The sequence below is a fragment of the Abramis brama genome (genome assembly GCF_963993115.1).
Source record: "Abramis brama genome assembly, chromosome: 16".
Lineage (NCBI taxonomy): Eukaryota > Metazoa > Chordata > Actinopteri > Cypriniformes > Leuciscidae > Abramis > Abramis brama.
The window spans coordinates 18,449,646-18,471,910 of record NC_139978.1 but is presented as its reverse complement, the minus strand read 5'-3'; the positions used below and the strand labels follow the sequence as shown (position 1 = coordinate 18,471,910).

The 22,265-nt window shown below is 37.9% G+C and overlaps 1 protein-coding gene across 1 annotated transcript in view; it reads left to right on the top strand.

Annotated features, from left to right (window-relative positions):
• The first annotated feature begins 552 nt into the window (after positions 1-552).
• Positions 553-22,265, top strand: part of LOC311065815 (DLA class I histocompatibility antigen, A9/A9 alpha chain-like) — a 484,454-nt gene continuing 462,741 nt past the window's right edge. Inside the window, exon 1 of the mRNA XM_084086584.1 lies at positions 553-583. The gene's annotated coding sequence lies outside the window, so the exon portion shown is untranslated. The remainder of the gene's footprint in view (positions 584-22,265) is intronic.

Below are 22,265 nucleotides of genomic sequence, written 5' to 3'. Positions count from 1 at the left end.
TCTTACAGAGCCACTCCTTGGTTATCCTGGCTGTGTGCTTCGAGTCATTGTCATGTTGGAAGACCCAGCCTCGACCCATCTTCAATGCTCTAACTGAGGGAAGGAGGTTGTTCCCCAAAATCAAAATACATGGCCCCGGTCATCCTCTCCTTAATACAGTGCAGTCGCCCTGTCCCATGTGCAGAAAAACACCCCCAAAGCATGATGCTACCACCCCCATGCTTCACAGTAGGGATGGTGTTCTTGGGATGGTACTCATCATTCTTCTTCCTCCAAACACGTTTAGTGGAATTATGACCAAAAAGTTCTATTTTGGTCTCATCTGACCACGTGACTTTCTCCCATGACTCCTCTGGATCATCCAAATGGTCACTGGCAAACTTAAGACAGGCCTTGACGTGTGCTGGTTTAAGCAGGGGAACCTTCCGTGCCATGCATGATTTCAAACCATGACATCTTAGTGTATTACCAACAGTAACCTTGGAAACGGTGGTCCCAGCTCTTTTCAGTTCATTGACCAGCTCCTCCCGTGTAGTTCTGGGCTGATTTCTCACCTTTCTTAGGATCATTGAGACCCCACGAGGTGAGATCTTGCATGGAGCCCCAGTCCGAGGGAGATTGACAGTCATGTTTAGCTTCTTCCATTTTCTAATGATTGCTCCAACAGTGGACCTTTTTTCACCAAGCTGCTTGGCAATTTCCCCGTAGCCCTTTCCAGCCTTGTGGAAGTGTACAATTTTGTCTCTAGTGTCTTTGGACAGCTCTTTGGTTTTGGCCATGTTAGTAGTTGGATTCTTACTGATTGTATGGGGTGGCTTTATGCAGCTAACGACCTCAAACAGGTGCATCTAATTTAGGATAATAAATGGAGTGGAGGCGGACATTTTAAAGGCAGACTAACAGGTCTTTGAGGGTCAGAATTCTAGCTGATAGACAGGTGTTCAAATACTTATTTGCAGCTGTATCATACAAATAGTTAAAAAATCATATATTGTGATTTCTGATTTTTTTTTTTGATTATGTCTCTCACAGTGGACATGCACCTACAATGACAATTTCAGACCCCTCCATGATTTCCAAGTGGGAGAACTTGCAAAATAGCAGGGTGTTCAAATACTTATTTTCCTCACTGTATTTCAGAATATGGTGCACCATTGTTAACCAAATTATCCAGTCATAAGCTACTTTTTCATTAAAACATTATGCACCCATTTTAAACATTCTTCTTTCCCCCTCTTTAATCCTGTGGCTGATATTAAGAGGTCATTTGTACAGGGAGAAATGTTTCAATTCTCCTGTGTTTTTTACACAGCTCCAGAAATGAAATGAGGGTCTCCACTCTGCCACAACCATAACTCAAGCAATATTCATCTGAGACATATATTCAAATCAGCCTCGGCTTGGGCTCTCTGCTTTGCTTTAGCTTTGTGTTGGCAAATTTATAAGCCTACTTCTTAAATGTATTATTCATCAGGGTGTGTAAATAATGCATGCTTGGTTCCATAGTAAATTAACCCTTTACCTTACCTAAGCTATCAGAGTCATTGTTTTGAAAGGCAATTATGTCATTTAATTCATGCTGTAATTAATACCGTAATTAGCTTAAATACTCTGCAACCCAGTGCCACTGCTAAGCTGTCTTAATTAAACAGATTGAAAGGTTTATATGTCTGTTTTCCCCCACAATCAGATCGTCTCAGCTGCAGTGAGGGACACAGTGAGACAATCTGAAATCCAGAAACAAGCATTGAAAAGAATGTAAAACAATGTGAAGACTTCTTTGGAGATTCACATTTTTTTCCCATTACTTTCTAAATGAGAACCCACAAGTTCATTCAAACCAGTAATAAAACAATTAGTTGATTCATCAAAATGAGCTCAGATTTAAATCAGGCTCTGAAATGCTTTTGTGATTCATGCCTAAAGATCCGAAACACAGTGGCCTGGAGCAACCGTATCTCAGCTGCTCTAAGTAAATGTGGAGGAACCATGTAGGGAACTGCACTCTTGTGTTTTATTGTTCTGAGACTGCAGGGAGGCAAGTGGACAGCTAATCCAGGGCTGGAGAGTTTTTATCCCTGCTCTATCTGACAGTGATAGAAAGTGTTTTCCCCAAAGTAGAAAAATAGTCGGAGGTAGATGAAATAGTGAAGTGGTCAGTGAATACTGAGGAAAAATTCAGGCCCACTAGCACTTTACACTGCTAAGAAGAGAATAACGTGTAGTTTCATGAACAGCAAAAGGTACGTAACAAGGTACGTTACATAAGCAAAACTTAAAGGAGCCGTATGTAAGATTGTGGCCAAAACTGGTACTGCAATCACTTTCAAATTACTGTAGAGCGGTGTATCCCCTCCCCCTCCCCCCTGACTCGAGGTTGCCAGATAGGCTGCAGGATCCAGCAGGAACGTAGGCTGACACGTTTGTAGCTGCAACTGTGGTAACTAGAGCAGAGCTGGCAACCCAGATGCCGAAACACTACTGACTTCGTGATTGGTAGATAGGTGGAGGGTGGAGCATCAGGCCAAAACACAACATGACAACATCAACATCAGTTAAGGGCTGCAACTTCACTTTTTAAATGACAATATCCTGGCCGGACTACTGTTGTCAGTGATATAAGTATTTGAAATGAACATGATTTCTTAATGTCTAGTGACATATCGGGCCATTTTATGATTAATTGAAATACATTTCTTACATACAGCTCCTTTAAGCAAAATTTTGCAGGCAAAGACCTGGCAGGTCCGTTGTCCATATCAATCGTGTAGCAAATGCATGAAGCGCCGATAACTCAGAGGTCTCTTTTTTTGGTGGTAAACACTGCAAATTTGTGTGCTCTTGAATCCGATGTGAAATCTGTCTGGAGAAATGTTTCGCCTCACATTAAATTCCAGATTGCGCAAATTCTTAATGAGATGATGGCCTTTTGCCCGAGGAATTTTGACCTACAAAGGAAAATGTGACCACACTATAGACGACTGAACAGCTAATATAGTGAGGTTTTCCTTTAGCGGGGCTTCTCTCTATGGTGTTGACACAATGTGTGGCCCTCCATGAGTGGGTTAACTGTATTTAGTTTGCAGTGATTTTATCAATGTCGTTAGAACATTCATTGAACTAAGTGAGAAATCCATCAAATGGTGACAGCACACTTTAGACTAATGGCTGTTAGGCGATAATAATTTTTAATATGATTTTTATTTCACTTAATTTCATCTCCTCTAAGCTAAGGTCCCACGTCAGAGGATTCAGAATGGGGGAGATATGTTGATGTGTTTTAGATGAGCTCACCTGCTGTCGAAGAGAAGAACATGAGATACACTGACGTTGATTTTCCATTCACCTTGTTACCCTCTTCACAATACATCAGATTCTTCTGAATCAGATTTTGGTTTCCTATTGTGTAATATTTCTTCTCAACTTGTCTATCCGTGTTATATTGTATTCCCCACATGCAGTATTGCTCCCAATTAATGTCAGTGTTGTTCTTGACTGAATGGTTAGGGACAGTTCACCCAAAACCTGTCATGATTTTACCTTTCTTTAGGCATTCTATAGGCTAGGAATAAAGGCTTTCTTTATTCTGTGAAACACTAAAGAAGGGCTATATTACCTCTTAAGTTATTATACTTTATTAAAGGCCCATTCACACCAAGAATGGTAACTGCAATGCTGACTACACGAAGGACTACAGTACACGCCTGAGCACATATATTCAAATCAGTGTTCTCACAGGTTTGCGTTTTTGAAAGTTTGCGCAGAAAGTTTTCTGTTAAAACGGTGTTGTGTTAGCGGCCCCTAAGTTAACAACATGATCGTTGCGACGGAAGTGAATCAATCGAAACTAACTTTAGCTGGACAATAACTTTATTCTAGAGCTGCTATAAAGCCAAAACAATCTCTGTTACTTTATTTTCCTATTATCAATATAAAGCCGCTTTGGAACAATCTACATTGCTAAAAGCACTATATAAATGAAGATGACTTGACTTGACTAACTATATTTTTGTACACATTAAAGGGGACACATTAAAATGTGTCAGCAGTGTGGGTACACATCCACCATATATTGGTAAAAATCCACCCACCCCTCTTTTTTTAATCTCCATAAATCATAAGCAGTGTCTCATAATTCTACATTTTTGTTATGTCACAAAATGCTTAGTTCCCACCCATGGCGGCTGACAGACTCTGCCCTATTAGCATAGACCCTTCTCTCAGTAAACTGTACACAGTCTGCCATTTTCTACAGGCCTGAGCAGCTGTAGTGATAAGAAAAATGTCTCAGTTTCGTATAAGAAAGCCAGGTGTGTTGTTGTTGGATGTAAGAGCAAGCATAAGAGCAAGACTCTTTCGTTTATGATGGGAATGTGCCCCTCAAGTTACCTAAAATCATACATTTCTGCACTAATCATTTTACACCAGACTGCTTTGTGAAGAAGGTTCAATACAAAGCAGGAGAAGCTAAAAAGTTGTTATTCAAGGATGGAGCAGTACCAACTGTTTGTGATCCAGCTTCACACCTTGAAGACACAAGTATCACACTTTATATTTTGTAAATGATTGAAAATCGCCTTTCCAAATGTGCTTGTTAGCAATTTGTTAGCACAGCTAATGCAGGCTAAAGTTACCACTATGTCAGACAGACTCACCAGAGCTGCAAAACGTTGAAACACAACTATCATTGGTTCATTCTCAAAGTTGTTGCCTCTGCCGGAGTCTCCGACTCAGGTTCATACATATATAGGGCTGAACAGCCAACACCTGTATTTACGTTGTGTGCTTCTCCTGATTTGTTATTGCCATAGGATCGGCACGAACTATAAAGGCCACGCCCTCTTCTGGAAAGGGGACGGGGAGTAGCAGCAGCTCAATTGCATTTAAAGAGACACACAAAAACAGCATGTTTTGCTCACACCCAAATAGGGGAAAATTGGACAAGCTATAATAAATGACCTGTGTAGTATTTTTCGCTGAAACTCACAGACACATTCTGGGGACACCAGAAACTTATATTACATCTTGTGATAAGGGCCATAATAGGTCCTCTTTAATATTGTTTTGTCTATTATACGAATACACTGCAGTAAAAGATAATTGTGGCTTTTTATCTCGCAATTCTGACTTCTTTTCTATATAAACTTGCAAGTATGAGTTATACAGTCCGATTCTGAGAAAAAAAAAAAAAGACTGACTTTTTTTCTGACTTTATATCACACAATTCTAAGAAAATAAGTCAGAATTGCCAGATGTAAACTCGAAGTTGCAAGAAAAAAGGTCTGAATTGTGAGTCGCAATTACCTTTTTTAATTTTTTTATTCAGTGGCGGAAACAAGCTTCCATGGACAAGTGGATGGTTTATTTTTAATGGCGTCCATCGGAGGATTATATGTTTGTTCAGAGAATTTGACTGCAGATTGTTTTGTAAACGAAGCACAAGGCATTGGAGAGTTCACAAAGAATTATTGAATCTGACAGCAGCTACATTGCATATCGTAAGTTATCTGTTTAATAATGCTGCAAATGACGATTTTCCACATTGGGCCCATGTATGTTTTATTTTATTTTTTTTGTGCAAAATAATGCATTAACATTCAAAGAGAACCTCAAGGAACATATTAAAAAAGAATAAAAATATACATGTCATGCCCCTTTTAAAGATTTTTGTATAAAATTCATGCGTAGCCCTAAGAGTCTTTTATAATATACATGTGTGTTCCTGAAGGGTTTGGGAGTACGAGTCCCATAAAGCCTCACCTCTGACCATTAGCGCACCAGGGGACGTCAGCGTTATCTGAGCATCCTCATCTGTGCAGACATTCAGCTTTGTAGAAGCTCTCATCTGTGAACAATCTCTCCACAAAATATCCCTTAGTAATAGTACATGATCATTCCTTTTGTGCTCTGATGATCATTCCAAATGATTTTTATTTTGGTACATAAATGAGAATTATCATTAAAACATAATGGAGCTGTTTTTAATGGAGCTTTCTAGCATTATCCCCCCGTATCAGTAAATAGATGATGGATCCGATTAATTTGATCTCTCCCACTGCCAGGAATATCAAAGGAGATACATTTTGATTACAATGAAATGCGATTTTGTAATAGTTTAAATGTAACCGTGGCCTCTTCTACTCTATAATTATTCAGAATTTGATGCAGTTCTGGTACCAAACTAATTTTACACTTGCCTTCAGAAATTTCCCCCTCTCCACTCACAGCCCCATATCTCCAGAAACAATCTATCGCCCAGCAGAAATTGGCTGAAACATAAAGAAACAAGTGGAACGGAAATTCATTTCGCGCAACAGGATTATCGGCCCCTGTGCCTCTTATCTCCTCCTGCCTGTTTATAGGAAGAAAAAGCAAAGAAAGATAATTTCACAATTAATGGCAAAAGATCCTGGACTCTCGCTCAGCAGCCATTAGACGAAACGTTTCAGAGAAATACTTCTCCATATTTCTTGACTTTAGGTTTCAATTGTCTTGACCCTGGCTGTATTAATGAATAGGCTAATAGCCAGCGAGAATACTTAATTTATGCCAGGGTGAATTAAGAGGTAATGGATTTTGCTGCTTAAAAAAGGGCCAGAGCGAGGCTTTTTCCATGGTGCTTATCAAGGAAATCAAATTATCATATTATCTCTCTGAGTGGCTCTTTTGAAGCCATTTTTCACATTATCTTTGGAGAATAGTTTTGACACTCCTAACACGAGGCTGGCTTTATTGTGGCTTGCTAGAACATTCAGTAACAAAAGCCGGTAATGATTTTCTAACTTTGAATGAACGGATTGGCATTTACTATCACGCCGGGGACCATGAAGGCAAATAACCTGGATGATAAAAGATCCTATTAGAAGTCTTAGATTAGAATCGTGTAATAAGAAGTCTAAAGTTTTGTGTAGAGAAATTAAATATTCTATTCAAAAGCTTCTTATGTATCCCTCAAATAATACATACAATGAAGCCAGTGGGACTCTTAACACAAGCGCGCGCACACACACACACAGTCAGACACTGATATACTTTCAATGGGACTTGTTTGCTCCAAAGTTTATTACACCATACATTTTCAGGTGAGTAGATGATGATGGCAAAAGGCAGCAGTTATTGCAAGGGATGCAGGGAGAAAAGATGGCAATAATATACAATAATCCATTCCAATTTAACAGCTTCCTTTCTCATATTCCAGCAGTCTTTTTTTTTTCTGGACCAGGTAGCTGCACAAGCTTGGCGGGTGACAGTGTAATGAGAAATATGATAATTTCCAAGTGCATTAATTTCATGTCCTGTGGGTTTTGCAAGATCACTTGTTATTCTCAACAAATTAAATCACCATTTTCCCTAGTATCACCCAGTGTACACCTATATATTCTGGCGTTAAATTAATTGTGCATATATCCTTTTACTACATGTTACAGTATGTTCAGTGGGGTCCCATGCAAAGTCAGAGACCAGATTTAAAAAAAAATGTCCTCCTCACCTTGTGAATGAACAAGGTGTAGGATTTTGAAAAATGTTATGACATACAATTAATAAGAAATATTTCAAAGTATGTATGATCAAAAGTCACAGTAAATACATTTATATAATGTTACAAAACAGTTCCATCCAATCAAATTTCTTTGATTTCTTTCAAATAAATGCTTTTTTTAATTATTATTATACAACAATATTAAGCAGAAGTGTTTCTTGAGCACCAAATCAGCATATTAGAATGATTTTTGAAGGATCATGTGACACTGAAGACTGGAGTAATGATGCTGATAATTCAGCTTTGCAATCACAGGAAGAAATCACATATTAAAATATATTCAAATAGAAAATTCTTATATTAAATTGTAATAATATTTCACAATATTACAAATAAATGCAGCCTTGGTGAGCATAAGAGGCATCTTTAAAAAAAAATCTCACCGACCCCAAACTTTTAAACGTAGTACTGACTGTCGGATATTCTTCTGCTGATGCACAATATGCTCTTTGTATCATATCAAATCATACTAGAGAACATGAACATAATCAGGTTTTACACAAACTTGTGGAATTTATGTATCTTGACTGTAACATGGTTATCTGTAAATTTTCACTCAAATTATGCTTATAATTTGTAAAGACAAATGTATTAAACAACAAAAAAAGTGCTCTCAGACTTTAGCACCTTGATGTATCATCAAAGTATATGTTTAGTAATAAGATTTTGCATTATTTGAAACATATTCCATATTGATACAATAGCTGTAAGCCATTCTTCCTATGCATTAGTCCACATTTGCAACCTTGTCTTTACATCATCCCTTGGTCTCCTCTTCTTGATGAAGACACATTCCCGCACTATGTTTTTATTTTTTATTATTCCAGCAGAGGAAACAGATTCGCCCGTCACCCGATGTTGCTACACACCCGGGGGATTGCCAATCGGTGTCAGGAGTGAACTTGAGGCCCCCCTTCTGTCAAACTGCAGTGTAAGGTTGGCAGTTATTTGGGCTTTGTTTGTAATCTTTCTCGGCGCTTTGTCGGGGGGGTGCACGCTGATATTAGAGCGAGTGCACAAAAGCCCCTCGAGTGGTGTCACGCACAATTAATGTCCCCAGGTAGCGACTCCATTAGCCGTATGAACTCCGGCCGCGCCAGGGAATACTAATGGCTGAGGTGCCGGGGGGCATTAGAGGAGAAAGTGCCCCCCCACCCCCACCCCCACCCAATATGCCAGTCCCCCATCACCCACCCAATTCACTTCACCCTTCAACCTGACTAGGACATGTTCCTCCATCTCACTTTAAATCCCAGCCCCAGTCACCCAGTGCCACACACTGAAACACTTTGCTTCACCACCCTAGTGGATCACTGCTAAGATATATATAACGTTTGGACAGTTCAAAGAAGGCATGGCTTTGGCCTTCACCACATCTTCAAAAAATGTTGATGTTGACGGCATAAGTTCTAGGATATATTTGGGGGTTAAAGGCACTTTGAATGAATTTTTTTGATTTTTTTTTTGATTGATAAATCCCAAAATTGGTGGCCATCAATCAATGAAAAAAAAAAATGAAAAAAAAATTGCAATAAATATTTAATATATATTACAGTATATTAAACATTTTAATGTATATTAAAATGTATTATTTTTAAATATATTTTGGAAAAAATTAAATGTTTAGATTTAAAACATAAGTAGTTAAAACTAAATGAAAATATATACATATTAACGTCTATATTGTCAAAATATTTTGGCATCTCCTGTATATTTTGAATACTGGTCAAAATTTTGCAATAATTATGGTTGGTTTGTATTTGATCAAAAATACAGTAAAAACAGTAAAATTGTGAACTTTTTCATGTGAATAATTTAAAATGACAGTTTTAAATGCAATATATTTTAAAATTAAATGTATTCCTGTGATCTGTGATGGCAAAGCTGTATTTTCAGCAGCCATTACTCCAGTCTTCAGTATCGCATGATCCTTCAGAATCAATCTTTGCAATCTATATATATATATAGATTGCAAAGATTGATTCTGAAGGATCATGTGATACTGAAGACTGGAGTATATATATATATATATATATATATATATATATATATATATATATATAATTTTTGATGTATGCAAAGCATGGTATGAAGTTAGTCATGATGCTGGTGTCAAAAATGTACAAAAGCAGCATCATTATGGGATTCTTGCCTGTAGCTTGATCTTAATGACATTGTAGTTTCCATCACACACAAAAAGCCATGCGACGAATGATTCCACAATCCATTTATCCATCTGTTGATTTCTCCCTCTGTGAAAAGAGGGCCACCTTCAGCATGATCAATGTCAGTTTTCTTTCCACTACCTCTCTTCAAATCCCACATGGTCACATGACCTTGGACACTGATAATCGCCATGCCGACCTTGCCTGTGTTGCCATGTCCACCGGTTGAGCTGAACTAACAGGCTGCCTGCTGAACTTACCCCCGGGGCTAACACACACACACACTTACCCCACATTCTCACACAACCCCTGCTTCAGCATGGCTGAAAATAGGGAGGCTGTTAGACTGGAAGCTACCATGTCTTATAGCAGAGCTCGATTTCCTCGATTTGTAGTCTTATTGTAAGGAAAATTGAAGGTGATGGAAGATGAAAAGCAATAAATATATATAGAACATTCTCTAACAGTCAGAATTAAGTAAGGAATAATTGACTCCGGGCCATTGAATTATTAAAAAGTAATGCACACCCAAGGTGGTAATGCGGTCACGACGAGATGCAGAGTTGCACCTTGGGTGTACATTATTTTTCTTATAATTCAACAGCCTGGAGTCAATTACTCTGCTTATACTATGGTTACCACACCTCAAGACATTGTTTAGATGTTTTATTTCAAGACATTTGTCAGGTTTTTGTCGTTAAAATGCTCGTGTGTGGGACTAATTTCTTAACCATCTCATCCCAAGCCTCCGTTGCTAATTCCAAAACGTTGTTTTAGACCTAATAATGGGGGCTTAAAGGGTTAGTTAACCCAAAGATGAAAATTCTGTCATTAATTACTCACCCTCATGTAAGACTTTCGTTCATCTGAACACAAATGAAGATCTTTTTAATGAAATTGACATTGGCATTTCACAGCCTCCGCAACTACCACTTTCAAGCCCCAGAAAGTTAATAAAGACATCATAAAAGTAATTCATGAGACTCCAGTGGTTTAACCTCAATTGTATGAAGTGACATGAGTGCTTTGTTTGCCCCAAAAAACATAATTTACCACTTTATTTTAAAAAATATTAATCTCCAGCGCGGGTTCACGAGAGCACCATGATGCATGCGTGTTGCAAGAGCAGACGTTGTACCCGAGTCTGTGCTTGGCAGCAGCATCTCTACTAATACCGAAGTTTCTCTGTGCATGTTTCCATGTGTGTGCTTTTTTTTTTTGTGAGAGTGTGCTTTCCATAGATCATAAAACATCATTTTGTTGGGAAAACATGGCATTAGTTTGTCATTTTTAATCCTAATGTTTGTTATATCTATTTGAATGGTCAGTGTATTTGTGGATTTTATTTATTTTGCTGTTGTGGGCTATAAGGACCTTTGAAAACGGAAATAATTTGGCGGAATGATATGGAAATGTAATGTAAAGACCTGCCTGAACTACTTTAGCTGTGTGTATCCAGAATAATAATTCCACACCTTAGAACATTCATCAACCAATTGTCATCATTTATTCACCTTCAAGTTGTTCCAAATCTGTATGAATTTATTTCTTCTGCTAAACACAAAAGTAGATATTTTGAAGAATGTTGGTAACCAAACAGTTGATGATTAGACAGTGTTTCGCAGATGAATGCTCATCATATTTTTATCATTCAGGTTTACTTTCCAGTAAATTATGCCATTCTGATAAGTAAAAATAAGAAACAACCAACATTTCTCTTAAATTTCTAACGGATATTATTTACTGATGAACAAATTTTTATTTACCATAGGTTGACCAAATGAAATCGCTCCCATTATTATATGAATAAAGCTGTTGTCAATGGAGGTTTTCTAATTGGTGTCAGATTTATAGGTATAGCAGAATCTCTACCAGTTGATACATTTATGCTGTCACTTGGTCTATACCGTCATGCCACCAACCCTTAGAGCCAGGACCTGCCGTATGGACTTAGCAAGCCATGAATGCTTAGTGAAAAATGCTCTTCTCAGTCAGAATGCATGAGTGCAGACCTAAGGTAGCCTGTACTCAAACCCTGCCTTTATCGCATTACCAATTACACATTATAAATAGAGCATGGCTCGCTTTGTTTTCAAGGCTTACTCCATCACCCCACGCAGTCATCACTCAATTTGAAGCCCACACGGCGTCAACCTGCCCTACTTGCACGCAGTCACTCAGCGTTTCCCCCCTCCTGAAAAGACGCATGCTTCATTATGCTTGGCAGTAATGGAACCAACATTTGACACTCTTTGTTTGGACTTAAGAAATCCCCGGCTGGCCAGAGAGAAAGCTGTTCACAAAAGCGATCAGAGATGATTTCTGCCAAGTCATGCTGTAAATACCTGCTGTTTAGCTGTGTAGAGGAAAGGGCCTCGTTTTGGCAAGACAGCAAGGCCTATTCTTTAGTAATTTGACATCGACATCATGATTTTGGCACTTGGAGTTGGCAAATCAACATTATAAAAAAAAAAAAAACTGATGATGGAATCACTTTCTCACAAATTGTGTTTATTTTCAAGACCCCATGAAATGGAAATTTGAGTTTTGTGGCTTTAAGTTCATATGTGTTAGTTTTAAAGCTACTGCATATTAGGGATGTGCCCTAATAGCTTTAAAGCCTCTAAAGGGACATAGTGATGTATGAGATGGGGGGAAAAAATATATTTCAATGCTTTTACGCTCTCTCGCAATTATATAGTTGTGTAATTATATAGTATATGATGTGCGTGCATCAGGGAGCCGCTATCAATATGTGGGGTATTGAAATCACTTTTGAATATATTTTTTCACATTCCAGTTTGTGACGCATACTCCATGTATAGGGAGCGACGGTATACAGACCACACAAATTTTACAAGATAAGATATTTGTCAATGACGCTCAGGATCTGCTGGGCACCAAATCCTCCAACATCGCCCAGTCATTCATCTCTTCACATGATAAGTGAAATCTGTAATATAACCCACTTCCGAAGAAAGCCTAACCATGTCCCTTTAGGGGCTCCGTAGAATGCGTTAATGCATCCTTGCTAAATAAAATAATTAATTGTTTTAAAACTGACCTCTAACTTTTGAACATTAGTGTTATTGACCCTTTGAAATCCCATACTGCTTCTTTGTGTAATACGTCACTACATGAAAGAAAATTATGCTTATTAAAGAAATAAAAGGAAAATTATTTCCTTTTTCCCTTTCCTACAGAATTTTTTTTCCCCGTAGAAGAAAGTAAATGATGACAGAATTTTCATTTTTCAAGTTCATGTGTTTTTTTTAAATGGTTAGATTAATACACATAAATATTTATACCATAAAGCCAGTCTGAATTTAAACAGATCACACCAGGTAATTGTGTTCATGGATATCGCTTATGGATCCACGAATCAATTCCACCTTTTGATGTTCCCTCATCAGTAAAGTCCTTCACATATTTTAAGTGTGTTTTCACCTCATGTGAGAGGAGATTACACTGATATAACTGTGTAGGAGCTGGGGAGGTTGAAGAGCAGCAGTAGTTTTCAAGAGAGTTATAGCTGTTGGTGAAACTAGACGTGCTTAGAGCCCTCTGGGCTGCTGGGAATTAGACACTGCTTTAAATGGAGGGTGGATTCATATCCCTAACTCACCCTCGGTAAATAAATCTTTGCGAATTTCGCGAATACACTTTGTTTTCGTTGTCTTTGTGCTCTGTCTAGTATTATATATTGTGGAAGGCATGCATGCTGTCATGTTGCCCTTTTTCTTAACTGTTTTTCAGGCTGAATTATTTTAAGGGCTGCATTTGAATATATTTTTAATGATAAATTATCACAGCCAATCATGCTGATGCTACTAGATGCATTTAAAGCTATTTTTGGCCTAGTGAAAGTTGAAGCTGAACTAAAAAGGTAGGTTGTATTATACAGCTTGGATTATCACTACTTACCCGCAATCTTTAGTAAATGTGGCAGCCGTTAAAAAGCCTGAATTGTGTGTCCTTGGTTCAATACAGGGCTGTCAGATGAAAAATAAGATACGTGGTATCTAAAGTCGTTCTCTCTCACCGTGTCCATCCACCAGACAGTTTAAACATAACATTAAGTGCATATCAGAGGAAATTATGCTTGAATCTCAAGCAAAACTGCCCACTTTTTTTGGCCTGGGCTCAGTCGCTGCACAGATGGCACCTGGGCAAACAGTATTGTTTGTTGTGTTTGATGAGTTGGACAGCTTCAATTTGATCCGGAGATGTGAACTTAATGGGGCCGGTTTGCCAAAAGAGAAGCTTCATTTAAAAACTACTGCACTGGGAAATAACCCTGCTTGGAAAGGCCCTGTCAGACGCTTTCATTGGAGATGGCCAGAAGAAATGGCATCTCTTTACACTATTGCGTTACACATCTGCTCTGGCCCTCTGCTGAGCGTATAGCATTTCACTCCTGAGATGTTTGATTTTATTACTGTCTTAAGAATGAGCCAAACAAGTGTTCCTATTGATTTGCACATTAAATATATTAGTAATAAAACAACATCCTGCAGCTAAGTGATTGTAAAATCAATAGTAATTGGTGGCAAAATATTATGAGTGCTTGGTCTGCATTCTCATTGTCTATCTATATAACTGACCACTAAAAACGGGAGATGTTTGCACAATAAATGTGATAACTATTGATGTCGGATACATAAAATGAAAGTAATTGAGCGAGCTGCAAACTTTGGACTCTTAGTTCAACTTTGAAGAGTGCTAAAATTTAAGATCACAGAGGACAATTCAGGACACTTTAGTAACCAAGATGAGGGGACAGAAGACATGTTACAAATCTGCAAGACGGGACAACAGGGAGTAACACACGTTGTTTCAGCATCTGAAAATCAGTGTCTGTGTCTCGCACTTTGATATAATATTTGTATGTTTTTCTGCAGCAAACTGATGTGTTCTCGAAATGACTCACTAGGATGAGTTGTAACACCAATTGAAGACACAGGCATGCTAAATGTTACATTTATTGTGGTAATCAAATGTATTTTATTTATGCAATAAAAATAGTGTATTATTTAATAATCTATATATATTCAAATAAATAGATTTAATTTGTAACCGGTCCTACTCAACCTACGGGTGTAGGAGGCGGGCGCACTAACAAGGGCACTAAAGGAAAACGCTAGGCGCGCCGCGTTCTCATTTTTCCAAAGCGCTAGGGCGGTTGCACTCCGGAGGCATCTGTCGTTGCTAAGCGTGGTTCTTGTCACGTGACCTACGGTGCGCTTGCGGCATTCTGAAAAGTTGAGATGTTTTTATCTCGATGCGGCGCGGACGCGCTTGGAAAAAACGAGCATGTCGCACCGCGACCGCGTCGCTTCCATTATGAGCGCGCATACCGCGCGTCTACATTTGAAATAACGAACTTGAGCGCGCAAAAGACGCGATATGTGAACAGGCCCAAAGACCGCAGCCACTAGCGTCAGTCGCTAGCGCACCTCTTGAGGCCAGGGGAGTGAGGTTTATGTGCACATATCTTACTGGCCTATGACAGTTACACTCACCCCCCTAAACCTCACTCCCATCTGGGTCACGGCACCAAATCTTGCCAGTCCAACTGGACCCGGTCTGGGTGGGATTAGAATCGGCATCTCCGGCGTGGGAGGTGGGCGTACTAAAGAGGACGCTAAAGGACGCTAAAGAAAGCAGGTGGCATCAGTTGCTAGCGTGCCTCTTAAGGCCAGGGGAGTGAGCTACACGCACACCTCTTACTGCCCTGCGTTACAAATGGACAAATAATAATAATATGTTTGTCTGTGTCACAATCATGCCTTTGTCACGTTAGGCCAAGTTCTAGTTTGTTACCTGATTAGTTATTGTTAGTATGCATAATTTTGCTCTGATGTTATTTGCTGTGATGCATTTTTGTCTTATTTTTAGAATAATAACAGAAACAGTTACACACCTGTTTCTTGTTTCGTTGATCATTATCTCTGTGTATATAAGCCCTCAGTTTTCTTAGTTTCCTGTTCATCGTCGTTAATGGTAGTTGTGTTGTATTTCTAGTTCTTTGTGTTCATTAAAGTCTAGTAAATCTTGTTCATTCTGTGTCAGGCGTATCTCTTTTGGATTCTACTTCACAGCCCCCTGACAATCTGCATGAAATAGAAGTGGTTTCAATATCTGTAACTTAGGGTGTAGAGCTGCATGATTAATCGTAAAAAGATCGCGATCTCGATTCAAACACTCACATGATCTCATTCCTATTTGACAATTCGCCTAAACCTTTGACAAAATCTCACCGGAACATTCAAATCTGTGTCTTCGCTGCCGCTGAGCCAGAGAGAGAGCAGTTGTCATGTATGGTTACAGTCATTTCAAAACAGTCAATCTGACAGTACTGTTCTTTCTGTGTTACAAACATTCATATTCTCACAGAAGAACTATAATAAAAGTTTATCGTTCGGATATAAACATTGATGTTCATCAAAATAGAGTAAATCACCTTTTTTTGGAGTAAAAGTCACCTCTTGAAAGTAATATGGCGCTTCAAATAACAATTATATCGATTACATCATTAATCCACTAGGTAGCGACAAGTGACTGTTAAAAAATCCATTGAATCGTTCATTCAAGAGCTTCGTTCATCCAGTAATGAAACAAGGGAAGCAGCCTATTTATGAGTGAGTCATTGAATCATTAATTCAAACCGATTTATTTTAATATTTCATTTAGATTTACATTTACATTTTTAATAGACCGCAGCAATTAACATTAGTCAGAACCTCTAGTAAATAACATGTTATTTTGTTTAGTCGTCTGTTTAGAATCATGATCTCCGAAACAAAAAACTGTGATTCTCAATTTATCCAGAATCGTGCAGCTCTAGGTTGTGTTGTAACACCAACTGATGACATAGATGTTAAATGTTACAGTAGTCCAATATTCTTGTCAATTAAAACAGTTTTAATTCCAAATTGAACATAAGATTTAAAAAAAAATTTTTAGTTGTATAGTTGTAGATTTTAATCATTGTTGCTACTATTAGGAGTAGTATTTCTTATTAACACTGACCCTAACTATCTCTCCCATGCATTTGTGAGTATGGGCTGTTTTTCTTTGAATCCGAGGAAAGAATATGCTTATCCCTGTAGTTTACAGCTTGGATAATGAAAACACATCGCATCCCAAACAGTTATGATCGGGCAGTTGAGGATAATTGCATGGTTAGCCTCTCCATCTGTTCTTTCCTACAGCTTTTTAGTGCTGGGAGGAAATCAGGGCCAGTCAAGCTTCACGCACACACACACACACTCAATATTTCTGAATACAATACATCAGGGTCCTGTTCACTCATAATCACAAATCACTAATCAGCATAACACATTACCTATAGCCCCAGCATACCACGCTGCAGATGATTTCAAAGGTTATTATTTAGTTTATGATTCCATAATGACCTCAGCTGTTCAGCACCATCAGCAATGCGGGGTTCTGCATAAGCAAAGTGAATGGCTTATTGCATAACATGTTGAGCGCTGTATGCTAACAAGACATCTTAAGATTTCTGAAATTCCAAGAAATAGTCTAACATTCTCTCTGGGTGCCCAGGAGGCGATGGAGGAGTGAGCACTCTGCCATCCTGGAGGCCAACAGTGCTTTATAACCCTTCTCACAGAGGACCAGTGGCTACACACCCTACTCATTAGGCATCAGGGCCCGATCCGCAAGCATTGCCAGGGAGAGGGGCCTCACCCGGGGCCCAGCCGCTGCCACACCTGCTGCCCCACTCACGGAGCTCATACAGAAATCACAGGCATGAACGATGAGCCACTCGCCTTCAAACTCCAGGGACAAAATATCCACTCTCGGCCAACGTGTCATTTAAATAATGCAGAGCTGGAAGGAAAAGGCAGGAAGAAGCAAGTTTTGGAGCCAAAATGGATACCTCTGGGTGAAAGCTTTGCAAACATATCTGTTGTTGTTCAGCCAGCATTGAATCAGCTCAGTGGGTTGGTTTTAATAATGATTTAATCACAAATTAGCGGATTGGATTTGTGGCTTAGCAGCTAGTGCACATGAGCTATGGTGCTTGTGATCTATGCAAGTTTGCACATTTTACTTCCATAATATGTGTTGGTCATTGACGCATAAAATACTGCCCACTGTAAAGGACATTTTTGAAAATAATAAAATCTTATAAGTAAACTCTTTCATTTTTTTCATTCTTGTTTCATGTTGGTTTCACATGGTTTTGAAAACTTTCATGAAAAGGTTTTGGTAACACTTTAATTTGATGGTCCACTTTAGACATTTTACTAACTTTAAGTAACTTTGCAACTACATGTCAACTTATTCTAACCTAACTTAACAGTCTACTACAGTCTACTAATAATCCAATGAGAGTACGTTGACATGTAGTTGCAATGTTACTTATAATTAGTAGATTGTCTAAACAAAGTAGACCATCGAAATAAAGTGTAACCAAGTTTTTTTTTCAATGGCTCCGATAATGTTATGAAGTCATCAAGTACAAAGCAATGATTTTCTTGACTGTACACAACTTAATCATGATGTTCATAAAGTTTAAATATATTTAAGTTAAAACTTTTTCATAAATATAATACAGTTTCTGCAAACCAATTTTCACGGACAAAGTTTTCTCAAATATTAATAAGCAGTGAAGCAGTTTTGTGTATTTTATTTATTTATTTTGCACACAAAATGATTGACATCAGGACGGTGTGAATCATCCTGATGTTTTTGACCCACAAAAAAGTCTAAATGAATCCTAATTCAGAGATGTAAAAACATAGAAAAGATGTCAAGTCACTGTGTGTGTGAATTGCATTTTTTCTGTATTTTCAAATAAATGAATAGATGTATCCATTTATTAAGAAACTAAACGGGGAGAGTTTTGATTAAACGATAACCAACGGCCATAGATCTGACCTCAAAAATGCGCAGTGTTATTCCAACTGACAAGGTTTTCAAATGTCTCAGTATCCTTCAGCTAAACGGCTTTCATGGATATGAAGTTTGTCTGACAGGTTGACATCATTGTCCGGACTATACAAGCTTTCATGTTCGGCTTATCTGTATCATTCAAAGACAAGATCCGTCCACGTGTACTTCTATCCAAACCGGCGAAGGACAGGGGAGCTCCCCCTCTCTGGACTGACAGCAGAGGCTATGAGAAACAACATTTACTCAGCTCCTTCCAAGCCCCTTTCAGAAACAAACATCCCTCGTGCTATTTGCACCCCTGTGCTAGTGTTGATCGAGACAGATACATCAGCGGCTAGAGCAGGCTAAATTTTGATGGATGTCAGTGGTGTAGCTGCCGGATCCGCCAATGAGACGGGATGGGTGACATTTACTTACAGAAGGCGATCTCCGCCAAGGCTTCAGTGTTATGTAAATAGCACACCTGTCTGCCCATGGACATGGCTGGCTTATGGAAAAATCTGCCTTTCATTTGAAATATCGGCTTGCCGCTTTGTACCATCTGTGGTATTATTTGTTCAGCCGACTGAGAAGAAAAGGACTTCGCATATGAATATGTTGAGTGACAATTTTCCACGGATTTTCACGTTCGATATGAAATCCAGATATCGTCCTGTCACTGTTTATTTATTCACTCGATGTTTTATCATACATATCTGCTTAAGGGCAGGAAGCACTAAACACAGAGGACTAACCGCTAACCGCAGCCGTGATGGTTACTAAAACTCATATTTATTTATTAGCATTTTGTGTCTTCTTGACATCCCCTCTGCCTGTGTAAAAGCTTGAGACGGGATACAAAACTGCTATTAGGCCATGTGGAGTTGTGTAGATGGTTCAGTTTAAATGCATTGCTCTTGTAATGCTGCATAGGCCTACTTCAAAATATTAACTACAAAACCTTATATAGTACTTTAGAGAAGGAGTCAGCAGATATTACTTTCTAGAAGATGTAAGAAGATAAGAACATAAAAGAAGATATTTTGAAGGATGTTTCACCTGTTTCTGTTCATACAGTGAAAGTCAGTGGGGTCCAAAACAACATTGGATTTCACTGTAAAAACGTTTTACTTTATATGTGTGTGTTTGTGTGTGGCCTGGTAAACCCTACATTATGGGGACAAAAGTCCCCACAAGGATGGCAATATCCGAAATCCTTGTTCATGTGGACATTTTTTGGTCCCCATGAGGAAAACGGCTTATAAATCAAAAAAGTGATGTTTTTTTTGAAAATGTAAAATTGCAGAAAGTTTTCTGTGATGGGTAGGTTTAGGGATAGGGTTAGTGTAAGGGAATAGAATATACAGTTTGTACAGTATAAAAATCATTATGTCTATGGAAAGTCCCCATAAAACATGAAAACACTACGCGTGTGTGTGTGTGTCCGACAGGAAAAAAGTCGTCATGACAGTTTTAATTTTTGAATGCTATTACTATTACTAATGCTATAAACTATTACTTTAAGTTAAATAAGTTACTAAATATAAAATATATTACAGTCGCTCAAACCTTTTTACATTAAAAAAATTAAATTACACTATCGTTCATTTTTTTGTTTTTAACATTTTGCATTTTAACAAATGCACCAAGGCTGCATTTACTTGATCAAAAATATGATTCAAACTGTATGTGAAATTTTGTAGCAATTTAAAATAACGGTTTTGTATTTTTAATATAATTTAAAATGTAATTTATTCCTGTGATGGCAAAGCTGAATTTTCAGCAGCCATTACTCCAGTCACATGATTCATGCTGATTCGGTGCTCAAGAAACAGTTTTTTTTATTAATCATAATGTTGAAAATAGTTGTGCTGCTTAATATTTTTGTGGAAACTGAAAAATGATTTGATGATTAGAAAGTTTAAAAGAACATCACTTGTTTGAAAAATAACTCGTTTGCAACATTATAAATTAATTTACCACCACTTTTGATCAGTTTATTGCATTCTAGCTAAAAACCTTTTGCTAGTGTACAAATGTACATGTATATGACTGTAAATCAGTTTGTATAAGATTATACAGATTGTATAAGACATGTACGTATAAGATTTTAAAAGCGTCCTAAATGAAAAAAAGAAATGCTTAAAATGTGCACTCACTTTTATACAAGATGTAGGGTCCCTGTTCCTAGCCTCTATCCACCAAAAAGGTTGAAGATCTCTGGCCTAAGGTTGTCATCTATTTCTTGCCTCTACCTCTCACTAACCTCTAGCCAGACAGTCCAGTCACATTGGACAGTCATTTCAAGTGCAATCCTCTGTTAGGCATTTCTCTCTCTCTCTCCCTCTCTCTCTCCCTCTTTACTTTAGTCTCTTCTCTACCTCTCCTATTTTTTTTTATTTTTTTTTCTAAAGGAATGGTGAAAAATGAAAAAGGACAGGGTTGGAAAAAACGAGGTGATGGATGGTTGGGCCATCCATTTCTGAAAGCATGGTCTTCTCAGGCAAGCCAGGCAGTGAAATTTACATTATTAATCTTGTGTAATAATCTACGGCAGAGAGGGAGGAAGAGACAGTGGTGTGAGAGAGGGAGGCACAGGGAGAGAACTGAGTGTGTGTTTGTGTAAATCTGTTTGTTACTCTTCCATCCTTCCCTTATAATATGGAATCATCCAAAATTTAAATAAATAATAGAATTGCGTTCCATATGAAATTCATAAAGGACAAAATTTACCTTGTAATGTAATAAGCCAAACAGCTGAGAATACTTTGAGCTGAACATTTGACTTTTGCAAGTATTATATAATCATTATAAAATAATTAATAAATCATTTAAAATATATATAAATATAATACAATCAATATAATAAAAAACATAAATGGATAGTTCATTCAAAAAGGAAAAAGGTATCATCCTTTACTCATCCTCATGTGGTTCAAAACCTGTATGATTGACTTTCTTCAGTAGAACACACAATTTTTTTTGTGTGTGTGAAAAACGTAGGTAATCGTATGTTTTTTCCACCCACTGGGGGAGTAAGACACACACACACACACACACGCACACGCACACGCACACGCACACACACTTTGGCTTTCCATGTTTTATGGGGACTTTCCATAGACCTAATTATTTTTATACTGTACAAACTGTATATTCTATCCCCTTAGCCCTACCCCTAAACCTACCCATCACAAAAAAACTTTCAGCATTTTTACATTTTCAAAAAACATAATTCTGTATGATTTTTAAGCTGTTGTTTTTTCTCATGGGGACCAAAAAAATGTCCACAAGGACAAGGATTTTGGCTATTGCCATCTTTGTGGGAACATTTTTGCCCATAATAGGGCTATATCCGAACAACACACACACACACACACACACACACAGTACCTCATACAGGATTAGAACAACATAAAGCATTTAGGGGTGAACTATCCCTTTAAAAAATGAATTGAGTCTGTTCAATCTTGAAATATTCTTGACCTAAAAATATAAATTAATTTGTCCATTATGGCGTGATGCTATAGTCTGACATTAAAATGTATTTATTTATATGACAAATACAATGAAATCGTATGCAAAAATCGAAGTGATTGTATTTCTCTTAATTCAGTCAAGAAGAGTCTCTTTTTATACACAGTTCAAAGCTGCAG